Source organism: Mixophyes fleayi, chromosome 1 (genome assembly GCF_038048845.1).
Source record: "Mixophyes fleayi isolate aMixFle1 chromosome 1, aMixFle1.hap1, whole genome shotgun sequence".
Lineage (NCBI taxonomy): Eukaryota > Metazoa > Chordata > Amphibia > Anura > Limnodynastidae > Mixophyes > Mixophyes fleayi.
The window spans coordinates 395001-412208 of record NC_134402.1 but is presented as its reverse complement, the minus strand read 5'-3'; the positions used below and the strand labels follow the sequence as shown (position 1 = coordinate 412208).

At 45.1% G+C, this 17208-nt stretch overlaps 1 protein-coding gene across 2 annotated transcripts in view; it reads right to left on the bottom strand.

The window, feature by feature from the left end:
* Window positions 1-17208, bottom strand: part of LOC142096023 (uncharacterized) — a 194895-nt gene that overhangs the window by 16544 nt on the left and 161143 nt on the right. The window lies entirely within an intron of this gene.

Sequence of the window (17208 nt, the reverse complement as noted above, 5' to 3'; positions counted from 1 at the left end):
ACCTCCAAGCCACAGGATTTACTATCCAGCAGCTTTAAGGATGAAAACCCAAAATGCTGGTCATTTGTGGAGTTGTACACCTGTTGTAAAACCCCAAAACCACATGCAGTTTAGGGCAAATCACCAGACAACTCTGGATTGTCCTCTCAGGAGAATACAAAATTTGGCCTCTTAGTCTAATATAGAAAAATGCAACCTTACAAATAATAAGAAAGACCCGTGCCCCTTGTGAATAATAAGAAATACCCGTGCCCCTTGTGAATAATAAGAAAGACCCGTGCCCATTATGAATAATAAGAAATACCCGTGCCCATTATGAATAATAAGAAAGACCCGTGCCCATTATGAATAATAAGAAAGACTCGTGGCCATTATGAATAATAAGAAAGACCCGTGCCCCTTGTGAATAATAAGAAATACCCGTGCCCATTATGAATAATAAAAAAGACTCGTGCCCATTATGAATAATAAGAAAGACCCGTGCCCCTTGTGAATAATAAGAAAGACCCGTGCCCCTTGTGAATAATAAGAAAGACCCGTGCCCCTTGTGAATAATAAGAAAGACCCGTGCCCCTTGTGAATAATAAGAAAGACCCGTGCCCATTATAAATGGCTGAAAGACGCCTACATTTCTAGGAGGTTTCCTGGACTATTGGAGAGCAGTGCAAACTCCGCATGCTGGCCACTTCCCTGGTGCAGTGGGTAGGGCTTAATGATGGAATTTACAGTAAATCATTGCAACCTGGCCCCACCCCTACCAGATAACCTGGGTGTCCGGATCTACGCATAGAACCCTTAGGTCTCCAATCAGAAAGACCACACAACATTATTTGCCATCTTCATTGTTTCATGGTCATGGAGGACATCCTGAAGAAAGCAGAAATTTGGAGGAAATTGAGGGAAGATATACAAAAATGTATCCCGGAACAAGGCCACAATTTATAACCAAAGATTTTCCATGGCGAGTCTTTACGTGACAAACCAGGGTGAGCTGGCCTTTATTATGCACAGAAGCTTCCGGTCTCTGAAAAGGACAGACGTGTCCTGCTTGCTCTCCGATGGAGTCCAGCCTGAAACCCTTCTGGGCCCCACATTCCATCTCGGAGTTGCCTGTCTCCTCTGCCTTCTTTCCCCGATGCTGATTGCTGGTGATTTCCACCTCCCTCGATGCATCTCCCTGCCGCCTGTCGTCTCTACTCTGGGCCGTGGCTTCGGCCTCACTCCCCGGCCTCTCCTGACTCCTGGCTCGGGCCCACCACTCAGCTAACCTACTGCTGTCTACTTACCCGCCTCCTACCTGTTGCCGTACTGCCTGCCGCCTTCTAGCACCCGCAAAATCCTGCTCCGTCTCAGCTCTACTCACCGGGTGATGACTCCTGCAGTCTCCACGACGCCGCTTCCAGCCTCCACGTCACCGACCTGTGCCGCGGCTCTCCTTCAAGTCCTCTGATCGCTGATCCTCCTGCCTGTGGTCCCCGGCCGCTGCTGCTCCGTTTCCGGTCCTCTTGCTGCGGATATTCCTCTCCGGTGGCCTCCTGATGCCACTCTGTAACCGGTCCTCTGGCTGCCGATCCTGTGGTCTCCTGCTGCTCCGTTCCAGTGGCCTCCTCCTGCTCCTCCAGTCCCGACGCTGCTATTCTCCTCCAGTCCTGCGGTTCCCTTCCAGAGCTGTCTCCCACGAACTTCAGCTGCTCCGTCCTGGACTTCAGCTACTCCGACTCCTGAGACGTCCCCACTGCTCCGGCTGTTCGTCCATCTGATCTCTGGTCCGTTTGCCTTGACCCTCCGGAACTCTGATAACCCTTATCGCTAGACCCCCTGGACCCTCCTGCTCCTGAACGCTGGTCCCCACGAACTACTCCTGGACTCTCCTGCTCCTGAACGCTGGTCCCCATGAACTACTCCTCCTCCTGTGATTACCTGGAACTCTCCCGAACTCTCCTGGTACCTGCACTCTATAGCCCTCACTGCCCTTTCTTGTGTTTCATTTCACCATACCACCAATCCATTTATTTAATTTAATCTATTTATTTTATTTATTCCACCTTTATTTTATTGTTCCCCACTGTACATTGTCTACATTGCTAAGAACGTGATTTCATTATCCTCCACTTTACATTGTTTTATTGCTTTGCCACTGCTCTCCTCCATTTACATTGTTTACATTGGTTACACTGCTTTGTCTCTGCTTCTAATTTGCTCTGTTCCACTTCGGACTCCCTACTGCTGCCCTCCCCTCTGTGCTTCTCCCTCACACCTCCCCGCTTCCTCTGGCCGTTCTCTTATTCCCCTGTCTCTCATCATGCCGCCTCGCTCCTTTCCTATACCCATCCTCTCCCCCAGCCCCCGCCAAGGGCCCATATCTCTCTATCCTATCTCTCACCCCCCCCTCGCTCCATCAACCCTGACAATCTCATCCATATCTCCCCTTCTCCATCCCTCCCTTTTTCGTGTGCCCTCTGGAACTCCAGGTCTGTCCGTAACAAACTGTCCTATATTCACGACCTCTTCATCTCTAACTCTCTTAATCTTCTTGCCATAACTGAAACCTGGCTTACTTCTTCTGATACTGCCTCCCCAGCTCCTCTCTCCTATGGGGGCCTCAATTTCACCCACTCCACCAGACCAAACCAGCGTTCAGGAGGGGGAGTGGACCTCCTCCTATCCTCTAACTGCACTTTTCAGGTCATACCCACTTTACCTTCCCTCTCCTTCTCCTCCTTTGAAGTCCACTCCATTCGGCTCTTCTCCCCCATCCACCTCCGTATCTCCGTCATCTACCGTCCCCCTGGCCCTACCTCTCTTTTTCTTGACAACTTCTCCGCCTGGCTCCCCCACTATCTTTCCTCTGCCCTGCCCTCCATTATACTGGGTGGCTTTAACATCCCTATTGACAACTCTTCTGACCCTGCCACCATCAAACTTCCCACTCTTTCCACCTCCCTTGGCCTCACTCAGTGGACCTCCTCCCCTACCCACTGTCTTGGTCACTCCCTCGACCTTGTCTTCTCTCACCTCTGTGATCTCTCTGATTTCTCCAACTCTCCCTTCCCACTCTCCGACCACCATCTCCTCTCCTCCACTCTGTCCTCCTCCCCTGCTCCCACCTCGCCTAAAGCCACCCTCACCAGGCGCAACCTTGACGCCATCGACCCCATCTCCTTCTCCCTTGAAACTCTCCTATCACCCCTTCCCTCTCTGGCCTGCTCTGATCAGGCGTCCTCTCTATAACCACTCCCTCACTACTGCCCTGGACACTGTTGTCCTGGCCTCTTCTATCCGCCGTCGTCGCCTTATTTGCCAACCCTGGCACTCCAAACTCACCCGCTCCCTCCAAAAGTACTCTCGCACAGCCGAATGCCTCTGGAGGAAATCTCGTTCCCTGGCTGACTTCCTTCACTTCAAATTCATCCTCTCCTCTTTCTGCTCTGCCCTGTCCCTCGCTAAACAATCCTTCTTTAAGTCCCTTATCTCTTCTCAGTCTTCCAATCCCCGCCGCCTCTTTGCCACATTCAACTCCCTCCTCTCCCCCCCATCCCACTGTCCCGCCTTCCCTCTCTGCTTCTGAATTTGCCTCAGTTTTCTCTTCCAAAATTGAAGCCATCAGACGGAATATCTCCTCCTCCCACCCCTCTCCCGCCACCCTCACCGCTTCACCTCCCGCTATCAACCAGCTGTGGTCCTCCTTCATCCTCACAAAAGGTGAAGAAGTTCGCTCCCTTATTCTTTCCTCTCCACCCTCTACCTGTCCTCTTGATCCCATCCCCTCCCACCTCCTTCGCTCTCTCTCTCCTACTGCCTGCTCTTACCTCGCACACCTCTTCAACCTATCACTCTCCTCTGGCATTGTCCCATCCTCATTCAAACACGCTCTTATCTCCCCTATCTTCATGAAACCCAATCTTGACCCCACCTCTCTTGCTAACTACCGCCCTATCTCTCTTCTCACATATGCCTCCAAATTATTTGAGGGAATTGTCTGCAGCCACCTCACCAGACACCTCTCTGACAACTCCCTCCTTGACCCTCTCCAATCCGGCTACCACCCCCTCCACTCCACTGAAACAGCCCTGGCTAAAGTTACTAATGATCTCCTATCAGCCAAATCCAAGGGTCACTACTACATACTCATCCTCCTCGACCTCTCCGCGGCCTTCGACACCGTGGACCACCCCCTCATGCTGCAAACTCTTCTCTCTCTCGGCCTCTCTGGCTCTGTCCATGCCTGGTTCACCTCATACCTTGCTAACCGCTCCTTCACTGTATCCACGTCTGGTTCTTCCTCCACCCCCTCCCCTCTCCCCGTTGGAATCCCTCAGGGCTCTGTGATTGGCCCTTTACTCTTTTCGCTCTATACTTCCTCCCTTGGGGCTCTCATCTCCTCGTTCGGTCTTCAGTATCACCTATAAGCTGATGATATTCAACTCTACATCTCTTCTGCCTCTCAGCCATCTCCACCTGGATGTCCTCACGCTTTCTTAAAATTAACATCTCCAAAACTGAACTCATTGTCTTTCCCCCACCCAGACTCCCTTCCCACCACGACCTCTCTTTTGTTGTTAACAACTCCACTATCTCCTCTGTCACCCAACTCCGCTGCCTAGGAGTCACTCTTGACTCCTCTCTCTCTTTTGCCCCCCACATTCAATCCCTTGCCCAAGCCTGTCGCTTCCAACTCCGTAACATTGCCCGCATCCATCCCTTCCTCTCTCAAGATGCCACCTAAACTATCATCCATGCACTCATCATCTCCCGCCTCGACTACTGCAACCTCCTCCCTACTGGCCTCCCCTGTTCCCACCTCGCCCGCGTCCGTTCTATACTCAATGCGGCTGCGAGACTCATCTTCCTCTCACGCCGCTCCTCCTCTGCCTCCCCTCTCTGTCTTGCCTTACACTGGCTCTCCTTCCCCTACAGAATCCTTTCCAAACTCCTCACCACCACTTACAAGGCTCTCTCCCAGTCTACTGCCCCTTATATCTTTAACCTCCTCTCCATTCACACTCCCTCCCGCTCCCTGCCCTCGGCCAATGATCGCCGCCTCTCCTCCACTCTGATCCCCTCTTCCCACTCTAGAATCTAAGACTTCTCCCGCGCTGTCCCCATTCACTGGAACGACCTCCCTCGCTGCATCCGTCTCTCACCCAATCTGTGCTTCTTCAAGCGGGCACTTAAAACTCACCTGTTCCTGAAGGCCTATCAACCATCCACTTAACCTCTCACCTCTTCTGTTTCTCCCCGGGACCCTTTTTTTTCTCCCCTTTGCTTCACTGGTTCCCTTCTGTGCCTGATTTTGTTTACCCTCCCTTAGGATGTAAGCTCGTATGAGCAGGGCCCTTCTTACCACCTGTCTCAATACCTGTTCTTCCACTCCGTCTCTACTGTATTTGCCTGCCTGGAGTTTCTGAAGTACTGGTACTTTGTGTTTATTGTTCTGTACTGTTTACCCTGTATAGTCTACTGTTTGTACCGTGTACGGCGCTGCGGAAACCTTGTGGCGCCTTACAAATAAACGATAATAATAATAATAATATTACTAGGGCATTTAAGGTGATGGAGGATAAGTTAGAAACAACTTTTATGTTAGGAAGAGACCTTAATTGGGCACTTTAATCACATAGGGCCTGATTCATCAAGGTACGCAAACTCATACGCATCTGCTAAATGGGACTTGAGCTATGTAAAACACCACATACGCAGCGCAAACAGAGCAGATACGGCACTCAAAGTCAACTCAATCTCAAACTCCAATGCAAATATAAGGCACTCAAAGTATGAAACATGAGTTTGCGTACCTTGATGAATCAGGCCCATAGTGACTCCGTGGGTTTCACTGTGTGAGGCTTAAAGGCTGAGGAGGAAATTTCATGACCATCAGAACCCAGACAAACACAGGGAGAAAATACAAACTCCACACAGATAAGTTCATGAATGGAACTCATGACCCCAGTGTTGTAAGGCAGAAGTGCTAATCACTAAATCATCTTACTGCCTGCGCCAATAGGGGGAGGTAAGACCTTCAGAGCAAGTCTGTTTGTGACATGCCCATTCCGTTTGTTACAAACGGGACAAAATAAACTTTTGTCGGATTTAACTAAATTGGTGTCTAGGCATTATAGGAACAAAAATTACCAACAGAGGTCTTTACCCTCTAGAAGAGGGTAAAGACCTGTCCATCTGCTCCAGCTGCCACCATATTTCATGCTCAATCTGAACATAAAGTTCTTTGCCAAAGGTTCTCTGTCACGGGCAGTGGCGGGTTCCCTGGCCGCAGCGACTCTTTGCCTCCATAGCAACGTCCCGTCCGTCGTCATGACGACCGAGACGTCACTTCCGTTTCCTGTGTCCCAGTTGCCTGGGCAACAACCGGGATGCTTTTCCCCTGCTGCCGCCGCACCCGGCCAGCTGTCAAACAACCGGGCGCGCAGCATAAATTAGTAAACTTCAGCCTCCTGGGCTGATTTCGTCAGGTGAGAGTCTGCATCCTCATTGGTCAGCTTAAGTATTTCATCATCATCATCAACATTTATTTATATAGCGCCAGAAAATTCCGTAGCGCTTTACAATTGGGAACAAACATTGATAAAACAATACTGGGTAATACATACAGACAGAGAGGTAAGAGGGTCCTCCTCGCAAGGTTATAATCTATAGGACAATGGGAGTTTGAAACACAAGGGCATGTGCTACATCATATTGCACAATGGACCAGCTAGAACGCAAAGGTAAAAGTATTGAGTGGGCTGTGTGTGTTGCAGTGTTGGTCAGAGGGTTGTTGTCTTGCGTTAGCTGTGTAGAGGATGGTAATAGGGTAATCTAGGGAAATTAAGATTGTGGTTGAGAAATATCATAACCTTGTCTGAAGAGGTGAGTTTTCAGTGAACGCTTGAAGGTTTGAAGACTAGAGGAAAGTCTTACTGTGCGAGGGAGCGCATTCCACAACGTGGGTGCAGCCCGGAAAAAATCCTGTAACCGAGAATGGGAGAATCTGATGAGAGTGGAGGAGAGACATAGTGCAGAACGGAGGTGTCGAGTGGGGAGATATTTCGAGACCAGTGAGGAAATGTATGTCAGTGTAATTTTGTTGATGGCCTTGTATGTTAGTAGAAGAATTTTATATTGGATTCGTTGAAATACAGGCAGCCAATGTAGAGACTGACAGAGTGGCTCAGCAGAAGAAAAACGGTTAGTAAGGAAAATCAGTCTAGCCGCTGCATGCAAAATAGATAGTAGGGGTTCAAGTCTGACTTTGGGAAGACCAGTAAGGAGGGAATTGCAATAGTCGATGCAGGAGATGATGAGTGCATGAATTAATGTTTTTGCGGTGTCTTGTGTCAGATATGTGCGTATTCTGGAAATGTTCTTTAGGTGTATGTAACATGATTTAGATATAGATTTGATGTGGGGAATAAATGACAGTTGTGAATCAAGGATTACACCTAGGCAACGAGCTTGCGGGTGGGATTAATGGTCATGTTATCAACAGCAATAGAAATGTCAGGCAGGAAGCTTCTGTTTTTGGGTGGGAATATTATTAATTCAGTTTTTGAAAGATTGAGTTTGAGTTGGCGAGAAGACATCCAAGATGAAATGGCAGAAAGACAGTCAGTAACGCGAGACAACACAGATGGTGAAAGATCAGGAGAGGATAGATAGATTTGTGTATCATCCGCATAGAGATGATACTGAAATCCAAAGGAGCTTATTAGTTTTCCAAGAGAAGTGGTGTAGATAGAGAATAGCAGAGGACCTAGGACTGAGCCTTGTGGTCTCCAACTGATAAAGGAAGCGGAGCAGAGGTGGATCCAGAGAAATTAACACTGAAAGAGCGATTAGATAGGTAGGATGAGAACCAGGATAAGACAGTGCTTTCAAGACCTAGGGATTGTAGCGTTTGTATGAGGAGAGAGTGGTCAACAGTGTCAAATGCAGCAGAGAGATCTAGGAGAATTAGAAGAGAGTAATGGTTATTATTTTTTGCTGTGATCAAATCATTGACAACCTTGGTCAGTGCAGTCTCTGTGTGTTGAGACAAAAGCCTGACTGAAGAGGATCCAACAGGTTGTTTGCTGTAAGAAAGTGTGTGAGGCGAGTGTAGGCAATTCTCTCGAGAAGCTTGGAGGGGCATGGGAGCTGGGAGATGGGGCGGGCAGGGAGGGCTTAGCCTCCCTGCTGATTATAGCATTCAGACCCTGTCTGCTTACCTGCTCCTGTTTATTGCTGAACCTTGGATTGAGCTCTGTATTTGACCTCTGCCTGGAATTCGGAACTTGGATTGATTGCTCGTTGCCCTGACCTATGCTTTGTGACGCGAACCTCTTTGTTTGCTGCCAGTCCTGACCATTTGTCTGCACCTGACTACGTATCCTGCTTCAGACCCTAGACCTTGGCTTGTCCCCTACTTCGCTTTACCATCTCTCGCTACCTCGGACTTCAGTACGTTTATAAGCTTGTACTACTTTGAGCATAAGTCCTGGGGGCATCTGAGTACCTGTGAGCATAATCAGCTCTACGGAAAAGGCGGCTGCTAAAGTTGAAGACCTCTTCTATTGTTCTACAAGCTCATGATAGTACTGTTAGCCGTAACATTCTCCACCCTCGTCTGAACCATAATTATCAGGTGAGTTTTGTACGTGATAGGGAGGTGAGGGATAATGCCACCAAAGTCATTGATCTTATCCATCTTATAGAACATTCCACATGCACCACTGTGCTCTTATCTATAGACACTGAATAGGTTGTTGATAGGGTCAATTGGCACTTTATGAGAGAGGTGCTGAATCACAACGGCCTGGGCCCCGTATATTTACAAACAAGTTTGTCACTCTATAGATCTCTCAGAGCCAAAATTAGAATAAATGGGACTTTCTCTGAGGAAGTGAAAATTTCTAATGTCTCCTTACATGGTTGTCCCTTATCACACTTAAGCTTCATCTTATGCATAGAGGGGTTGGCTAGTGCAGAAAAACCCCAGAATATAGTTAGCCTTAAAATGTATCGGGTATCTACAAAATTCGTTTAGAGGAACTATTTGATTCTCAACCTTACAGGTATAAGCTCTGGGAAAAGAGAGCAGATCACAGCCCAGTGTTGAAAAAGGTCCCAAACAAAGGGATGAAACAGTCCAGTGCGACCAGGAGAAAGGTTTTCTGGGATGAAGGACTTTGGCAGTGTCTGCAAAATGGGGATATGGATCTGTTGCACCACCCACCACAATGCAGCACATTTTGGATTATTGGGATGAGAGGTACCCAAAGATTATTGCGTGGAAAAGAGCCAGTCAACAGGAAAGATTGGAGAACCTGTTGGATGTGTTTCTAATATTAAAAGAGGAAGCAAGTGCCTGGAATTTTTAGGATGAACCAGTATGGGATAATTTTACAAATTAAGTTATTTGTACTATGCAGATTCTGGAGAAGGGAAAATCCAGTTTCAACAATCATCAACAGTACAAACAAGATGGAAATGGACTGTTACAGTACAGGGACATGCCTGATGAATCCCATGCAAATGTACTAATAGAATCTGTCCCATTAGCATATTCTACAGATCCACTACCTGTACCTGTACTGCACATATAGGGATATGCTCAAGCGTCTTTTAAAAGATCAGCAGGGGAGATTCTGTTTAAGGACAGCTCATCTTCCCTCCCCTTTTCAACTCCCCCTAGTCCAGCACTGATCAATGTTCAACAAGGAGAGGCCCAGGGATTTGCCCAGAGAGGGGAAAGCTCTGTGCAAATTAGACCATAGATAAAAGGAGCCACTCCAGGGCGGAGGGTGTTTCATTCTGTGATTTGATTCTTGGAAGGGGCAAGGTCTGGTTTAGATTTGTCTTTCTCTACCAGAGTCTACATATGCAGCTGAGAGTCATGTGGCTGTCCAGACTGGACGACCCGTGGATCTCTAACTCCTTAAGCTAGTGGGGTAATGGACAGATGATGCGGTAAACCTGCCTGGCATTTATTTACTGTGTGTACATAATAATCTAGTGATTGTTTTTGTTACAATAAATGTACTGTTGTACTTTTCTAACTTCATTTCCCTGAGTGACTAATAAGAACCTTAGAAGGTACTGGGTGCACTTTCCTGGCTTAGGAAGGCATCTTTAGGTGGTCAGCCAGTGTGAAGTGGGTAGAATTGGGCCAGAAAACCCGGTATCTTCACAGGGACCAATCCACCAGACGAGCATGTTGTTGGAGCCAGGCGAGGCCCAAGATGACAGGGCTGGTGATCTGATAGAAAATATAGATGGAGATCTTCTCAAAGTACAAAGCTCCCACTTAGAATGTGAGTGGCTCAGTCCGATACCGGATGATACCATGTGGCTACCGTCTATGGCCATGATAATTACCAGATAAGGCAAAGACTGAAATTTCCCCAAAGAAGTGGAAATGAAATTCCCTGCTGCCCCAGAGTCCAGAACAACAAATGAACTCATCAGTCCAGCGGGACTGTGAGTATTGACTGGTATGGAATAGATGGAGGATTTACTCAGATTTTGAGAGGATTTACATGTCCCCTGCATGACCTCCCTTGTGTAGGTTAGGGCTTGGCATTTCCCTGGTGCTTGGGGCAGGAGGCTAGAAGGTGCCCAGATTCAGCGCAATAGAAACAAAGATTGTTAATAATCCTTCTCTGTCTCCCTTCTGGAGTTAGCCTACATTGCTCGAGTTGCATGGGTCCATCAGTAGTACTTGGAGGTTGGAAGCGAGGAGTCAACTTGAAAGCAGTGATTCAGGGGAGTTCTCTCTCTGGGGACCTTTTTTCTCGAAAGTGGATGTCAATTCGGTATCAGGTGGCCATAGCTAATTTTAGTGGAAATTATCAGGGCTTGAGTTGAAGCCATGTGAAATCCCCATGTAATATATTTCACTACTGGCTGTAAGAGCTCATTAGTGACGGGAGCTCTTAGGAGCTAGTATTGCGTCAGGTAATAGGGTTTTTTATGTTGCCAAGTCAAGGAACGCTGGATTTATTACAGATGGAGAGCCTGGATGTAGGTGAGAAATAAAGAGGATGGATGAGGGTAGTGTAGGGATGCTTTTATATCAAATAAGATCATTTTTACACTTGTGTTTGTTTTTTTTACATTTTTCCTTTGTGTACCACAGGTCTCAGTGGGTCCTGGGTGCCAGGGCATGCTGGCACTTGTGGTTCCTCAAGTTTCAGCATGCCATGAGAATGCTGGTGCTTGTAGTTCTAGAAGCACCAGCATGCCCAAACATGTAATGGCAGACTGGGCATGCTGGGACCTGTAGGGCACCATGAACAAAATGGATTTTGCCACAATTAATATTACCCCACACCCACAGACCCAGGGGTGTGAGAGGAGCCCTAGGGCTATCAGCAAGGGGCTGGTTAAACCTAGGGGTAAAGTCCACATTTTCTTTTCAAGACCTAATGTCTCTAGGAATTCCAGCCCAGTGCTGACCGGCCTGGTGTCAGTTTGGCATTATGGTAAGGGGACTCCACGCTGCGAGTTTCCCTGCTATAGTGCCATCAGCCCAGCCTGGCAAAGCTAAATGCTGGTAATAGTAAATTTGGGGGGACCCCACGCTTTTTGTCCTTCCAATTTTGCTAGTACCAGCCTAGGCTGACAGCATTGGGGTTGCTTATGTTGTATGGAGGGGTGAGAGGGAGGGGCATGCCATTTTTATTTTTACATGTATTGCTGTTTTAAATTGTTTACATAGATGTCGACATTTTGAATGTCATCATTACAACTCTGTACACATTTTACATGTTGACATTTTGACTACATTCCTTTTGGATATGCCACTAGCATTCTAGGATAAATTCTGTAACAAAACCACATCTAACAAATGTCTTTTAATTTACACTATAATTAGTTAGGGCCATCTGATAATCTGATACATATATAACCGACATTATCAGATAGCCCCATGAAATAGAAATCCATTAAAAATGTTTTTAATCAATAAAACAAGTCCTGCATTAATTGACTTTCAATAAAGTTTTAATTAGCCACAAAGAAGCAGCTTCGATGGGACCACATTATCCTTGAGAAAGTCCTCAAGTAGGACAAAAACTTGTCGGATAAGAGTACTGTATATGGAACTACACCTTGAAGGCATCGGTACTTTGTAGCAGAAACATGACGGGGGAGACACCAGAAGTACTACACACGAACGGCATTAGAGATTACATGGAACTGAAGAGGTAGAGTGGACCTAGGGTAAGAATCGGCTTATAACTGCTACTCTTTACTACTTGCACCATTCATCACTAAACTAATATATTCATTAAGTACTTTTACCTGTTCCTACAAACAATTGAACAATACAGGTGCAGCCGGGACCCCAACTTCCACATGGTCAATATTGCTGCCGCAGCTTCGATTGGGTAATTACCCGATGCTGTTGTGCAGAATGGGTTATACCCCACTGCTAGAGGATGTACAAATGTATCAAAGGCATTGTTTATTAATTTAATTATATGAATGTATATATTTACTGTAAGGGCACTGTGGCGCCAGTTAGTAGCCAAAATGGTTAAGTCCCGACGCTGGGAGGGTAACTGTAGTTTCATATTGTTCATGTATTGATTTATGGAGTAGTGCCATGTTGGAGGAAACTTGCTTCTGTAACTTTCCTTGAAAGAGCAGATCCCATGATAACTAAGCCTTTCCATCTGAGAGTGACCAACACATCTTTTTACGCTGAATACACAGCAGGGGATCGTTATCGTGTTTGTTCTGTTAAAGTGAAAAGGAAATGATTGAATAATGAAACAGCAAGTAATTTGGGAAACTTCAGATAGATGTACATTTTGTTAAGTTTAAAATACATTAATTCCAAGTTTAGAGAATATATATCATCCTGTTGCTAAAAATTGAATGTGATTATCTCACACTTTGTAGTGCCAGGTATGAGCAGGGGGCTGGATTACCCCCTACTAACATGTGTCAGAAAATGAATAAAAAGAGCTGTATTTTGTATTTTAACTGTCATATACCATCTGTACTTCTGGATGATCACTAGTACCTCTAACTAGTGTGTAACTGTCCTTATAAGGATCCTTGAGCAACATAACTGCTTCAAAATTCTGTCTGACACATATTGCCTGCTGTATCCTGTGATGCTGTTCTGCTACCCAGCAGTCCTGATCCATAGTAAGAAGTCAGGAGGTACCAGCCAGCCCAGAGCAAAGAGGCACTGCAGCAGCTATGTCAGCTACCCAGAAGTAAGCAGTTCCAGGTGCCAGTGAAGGAGCCTATTGGTGGCAAACCTATCCTCTTACAACTATTGAACAGTTGGGTGTGCACCTGGGTGGAATGAAAACCCATCTTGCTGATTGCATTTCGGCAGACTTGGTTGCTGGACACCTAGCAGACCAGACCTGGTGTCCATGCTACAAACCATCCCTGGGGGCATACATCTTCCCTCTGGAGTGCTGACACCTTGACCTACTGGATATCACATTAAAGTGAAGCCTTTTGGATCCTTTGCTGTTTTGTTAGCTCCGCCTACCCTTGAGACGCGAAATCTAACAGGGGTGAAGGTATTCACCAGGGACCCCTGCAAGGAGGTTTGGTCTTAGCTGTTTCAGTCCAGCAGGTCTTGGTTCTCCGGTGGGCACAGGAGAGACCAGTTGGAGATAGTGTTGGAGTAAAACAAGTGCAGGTGTCTGGATGACCAGGTTTTGCTGGAAAACTTTAAAGACTTGGACCCAGGTATGGCAGGCACTGCCAGTACAGGTTGTCTGGATAACCAGGTTTAGCTGGAAAGTTGGAAATGCTGGGTTCCAAGTATGACAGGTGACTGCAGGTACAGGCTTTCTGGATAGCCAAGTTAAGCTGGAAGCACTGGTTTTCCAAGTATGACAGGTGACTACAGGTATAGGGTGTCTGGCTAGCCAGATTAATCTGGGATGCTGGAGACGCTGGTTTTCCTAGTATGACAGGTAATTACAAGTACAGAGTGTCTGGATAGCTAGGTTAAGCTGGTGAACTGGAGACATTGGTTTTCCTAGTATGAGAGGAAAAAATATCTGGCAATTTGGGAAAGGCACAGGGGCCTTAAATAACTAAGAGAAGTAAGTGGGAAGAATAACTAATAAACCTATGGTTGGATTACAGAGGAGATAAAAGATGGGTCTACGCGTGTGCAGATCCAGGATGGAGCCTGTCACTGAATGCACACGGCGCCTCAGTCTGTAAGCTGCTTGGACCAGCATTCCACAGACTTGTTCACCGAAACAAGGCAGGACTTAAGGAGGCTCCCACCTCCATGAAAATGGGTGTAAGGATGCCCTTGACCTTCGGGCTGCACCATCGAGAATAGAGGGGGGAAAGCCACAGACAACTATTAAGAGTCTTAAAGTGATGATTATACAACCCAAATATTTATATGCATTACAAAACTGACTTACATACATCCCTAATAGAACATTTCAAATGATTAGTACATTGATCTCTTCTTTAATCTGGGGTGATAAACGAGCTAGGATTAAATTACCGGTAAGTAAAATCAAAAAAATCTGTTGGTTTAACTATACTCAATCTCAAATGTTACTATCTAGCAACACAATTATCACACTTGATCAAATTGGGAACTTGTAGTAATAGAACTGGGTAAATCAACCAAAAATCTTACCCCTATTGTTACACAAGCAGATAAATTCTGGAATATAGCTCACAATCTTTTAGTTGGGGATTACTTTGATCTAGAAACTTCATTATGGTACAATAGTAAACTCCACAAACTTTATAAATTTGGCTCAAATTTGGGCCAACTTTACAATAATGGGGCGTTTAAACAGGATTTTAACCTTCCTCACTCTACATTTTGTTATTTTTGCTATATGTTCTCAGTTCTCCTCCAATAATACCTGATTTCCCTATTAAGAAATTATTAATGTCTATGAGTATTCATTGAATTATCTCTACACTATATTTAGAACTCAATTTTTATTTTGCACCTGATAGTCTAATACCTTAAATCTAAATGGGAAATTGACATAGGTCCATTATCTGATGAGGAATTGAACCACAGTCTTAGGAGTATTAAAGGCGCCACATGTATTAATGTCCATCAAATCCATCTATTCATCTGTTCATATTACATAGAATCTAGTACGCGCCAGTTTCCTTAGTCAAAATTGGAACAGGCAGATTTTTAATTGTCAAAAATGTGGTTGACAGTTATTATTGGCATCTGTTATGGGATTGTCAAGAGGTACATACAGTAATATAGGGAATGGTATCCCTCAGCTAAAGTCGAAAATATGTATTTTTGGTCCCTCTCAAAAATATTTTGAATCAGTCTCTCCAGCAATATACTTTCATTTTAACTATTCTCATAAAATGTATTATAGCCCATACATATACATACAAAAGGTCCTAATTTTCATAAATGAAAGGTATTGGTGGATGACACGATGAATCGAGACAGATATAGTATACCAGAAGAAATATATTACATATATACAATAAAATGTGGTCTCATTAGTATTCTTCACATAACAGTGTCTGTGTGTGTGTGTATGTTAGGGAATTTAGACTGTAACCCCCAATGGGGCAGGGACTGATGTGAGTTCTCTGTAGAGCGCTACGGAATTAGTGGCGCTATATAAATATATAGTAATAATAATAATGATGTTGGCAAGCTCGGATCCTACATTACACCCCAATGTACCCAGTGTGCCCCAATGGATGCCTGAGAAAAATGATATTAGGTCTGATTCATTAAAGAAAGTTAAGTAAAAAGTTGAGCAAGTAGTCTCTTAGACAAAACCATGTTAAAATACAAGGGGTGGAAGTTAGTTTTCTATTTTCTGTATACGTTAAATACTGTCTGTTTTTTCATGCAGCACACACATACTTCATAGCTTTATTTGTACACTGAAATTTGAAGTTGATATTTGTGTGCTATATGAAAAAATCAGACAGTATTAACTTACTGTAATGAATTTATCACTGCCCCAAAGGCTGTTTTATTATTGCCATCTGAGGATGATGAGAACAGATTAAAATCATTAAAAAATATTTTATTCTTTGAATAAAGCATTTTTAAATGAATGAAAGTTTGAAAAAATAGATCAAATTTATTTTAATTAGCAAACTTTTTCTTTTAACGAAGTGAAAGGTGAAACCCAATGACTGCATGCGCACCCACTGGCTCTGCCGCTATGGCAATTTATTTTTGTTAACATAACGCAGTAACCGATATGTCAAAAATGAATGAATGTAAAACAATCAGACTTATGTCTACAATCTGGGCTCTATAAGGAGAGACTAGGGAGGTAACGAGAAACATGGTACAGGTTACAGACATCTGAGGTGACTTCCAATATCCATATCATTTACAGTAGGACGGGGTGTAATTCTATCCATTGCTTCCGCCAACGCTGCTCTCCTTCCTTAATGCCCTCTGTTCCTAACGTAACAATATATCTTATAATACATGAGACAGATAAAACACATATATAAATGACTATCCCTCATTCTTCATATCACACTATTCCCTATTATTCTCCAGTCACATTTTGTTCTAAAATCTTATACTTCAAGTTTTTTAATGTTACAATTATAGGTTACAATATAACCTATATTGTTTAGATTATAAGAATGTTAGATGTCCCACTTTATATGATTATACATACACTATATGGACAGAAGTATTTGGCCACACCTATTAATTATTGAATTGAGGTGTTTCCATCAGACCCGTTGCCAGAGGTCAGAGGTGTATAACATCAAGCACCAGCCATGCAGTCTCCATTTGCAAACACTGCTAAGGGACATGGTGCGTAAAAGTCGCCAATGCTCTGCTGATTCCATAACTGGAGTGTTCCAAACTTCCACTGGCATTAATGTAAGCTCAAAAACTGTGCGGTGGGAGATTAATGTAATGGGTTTCCATGGCCGAGCAGCTGCATGCAGCCTCACATCACCAAGACCAAGTGTCGGATGGAGTGGTGTAAAGCACACCGACACTGGACTGTGGAGCAGTGGAAACATGTTCTGTGGAGTGACGAATCACGCTTCTCTGTTTGGCAGTCAGATGGGTGAGTCTGGGTTTGGTGGATGCCGGGAGAACGTTACCTGCCTGACTGCATTATGCCAACTGTGAAGTTTGGTGGAGGAGGGATAATGGTTTGGGGCTGTTTTTCAGGGTTTGGGCTAGGCCCCTTATCGCCAGTGAAGGGCAGTCTAAATGCTTCAGCATACCAAGTCATTTAGGAC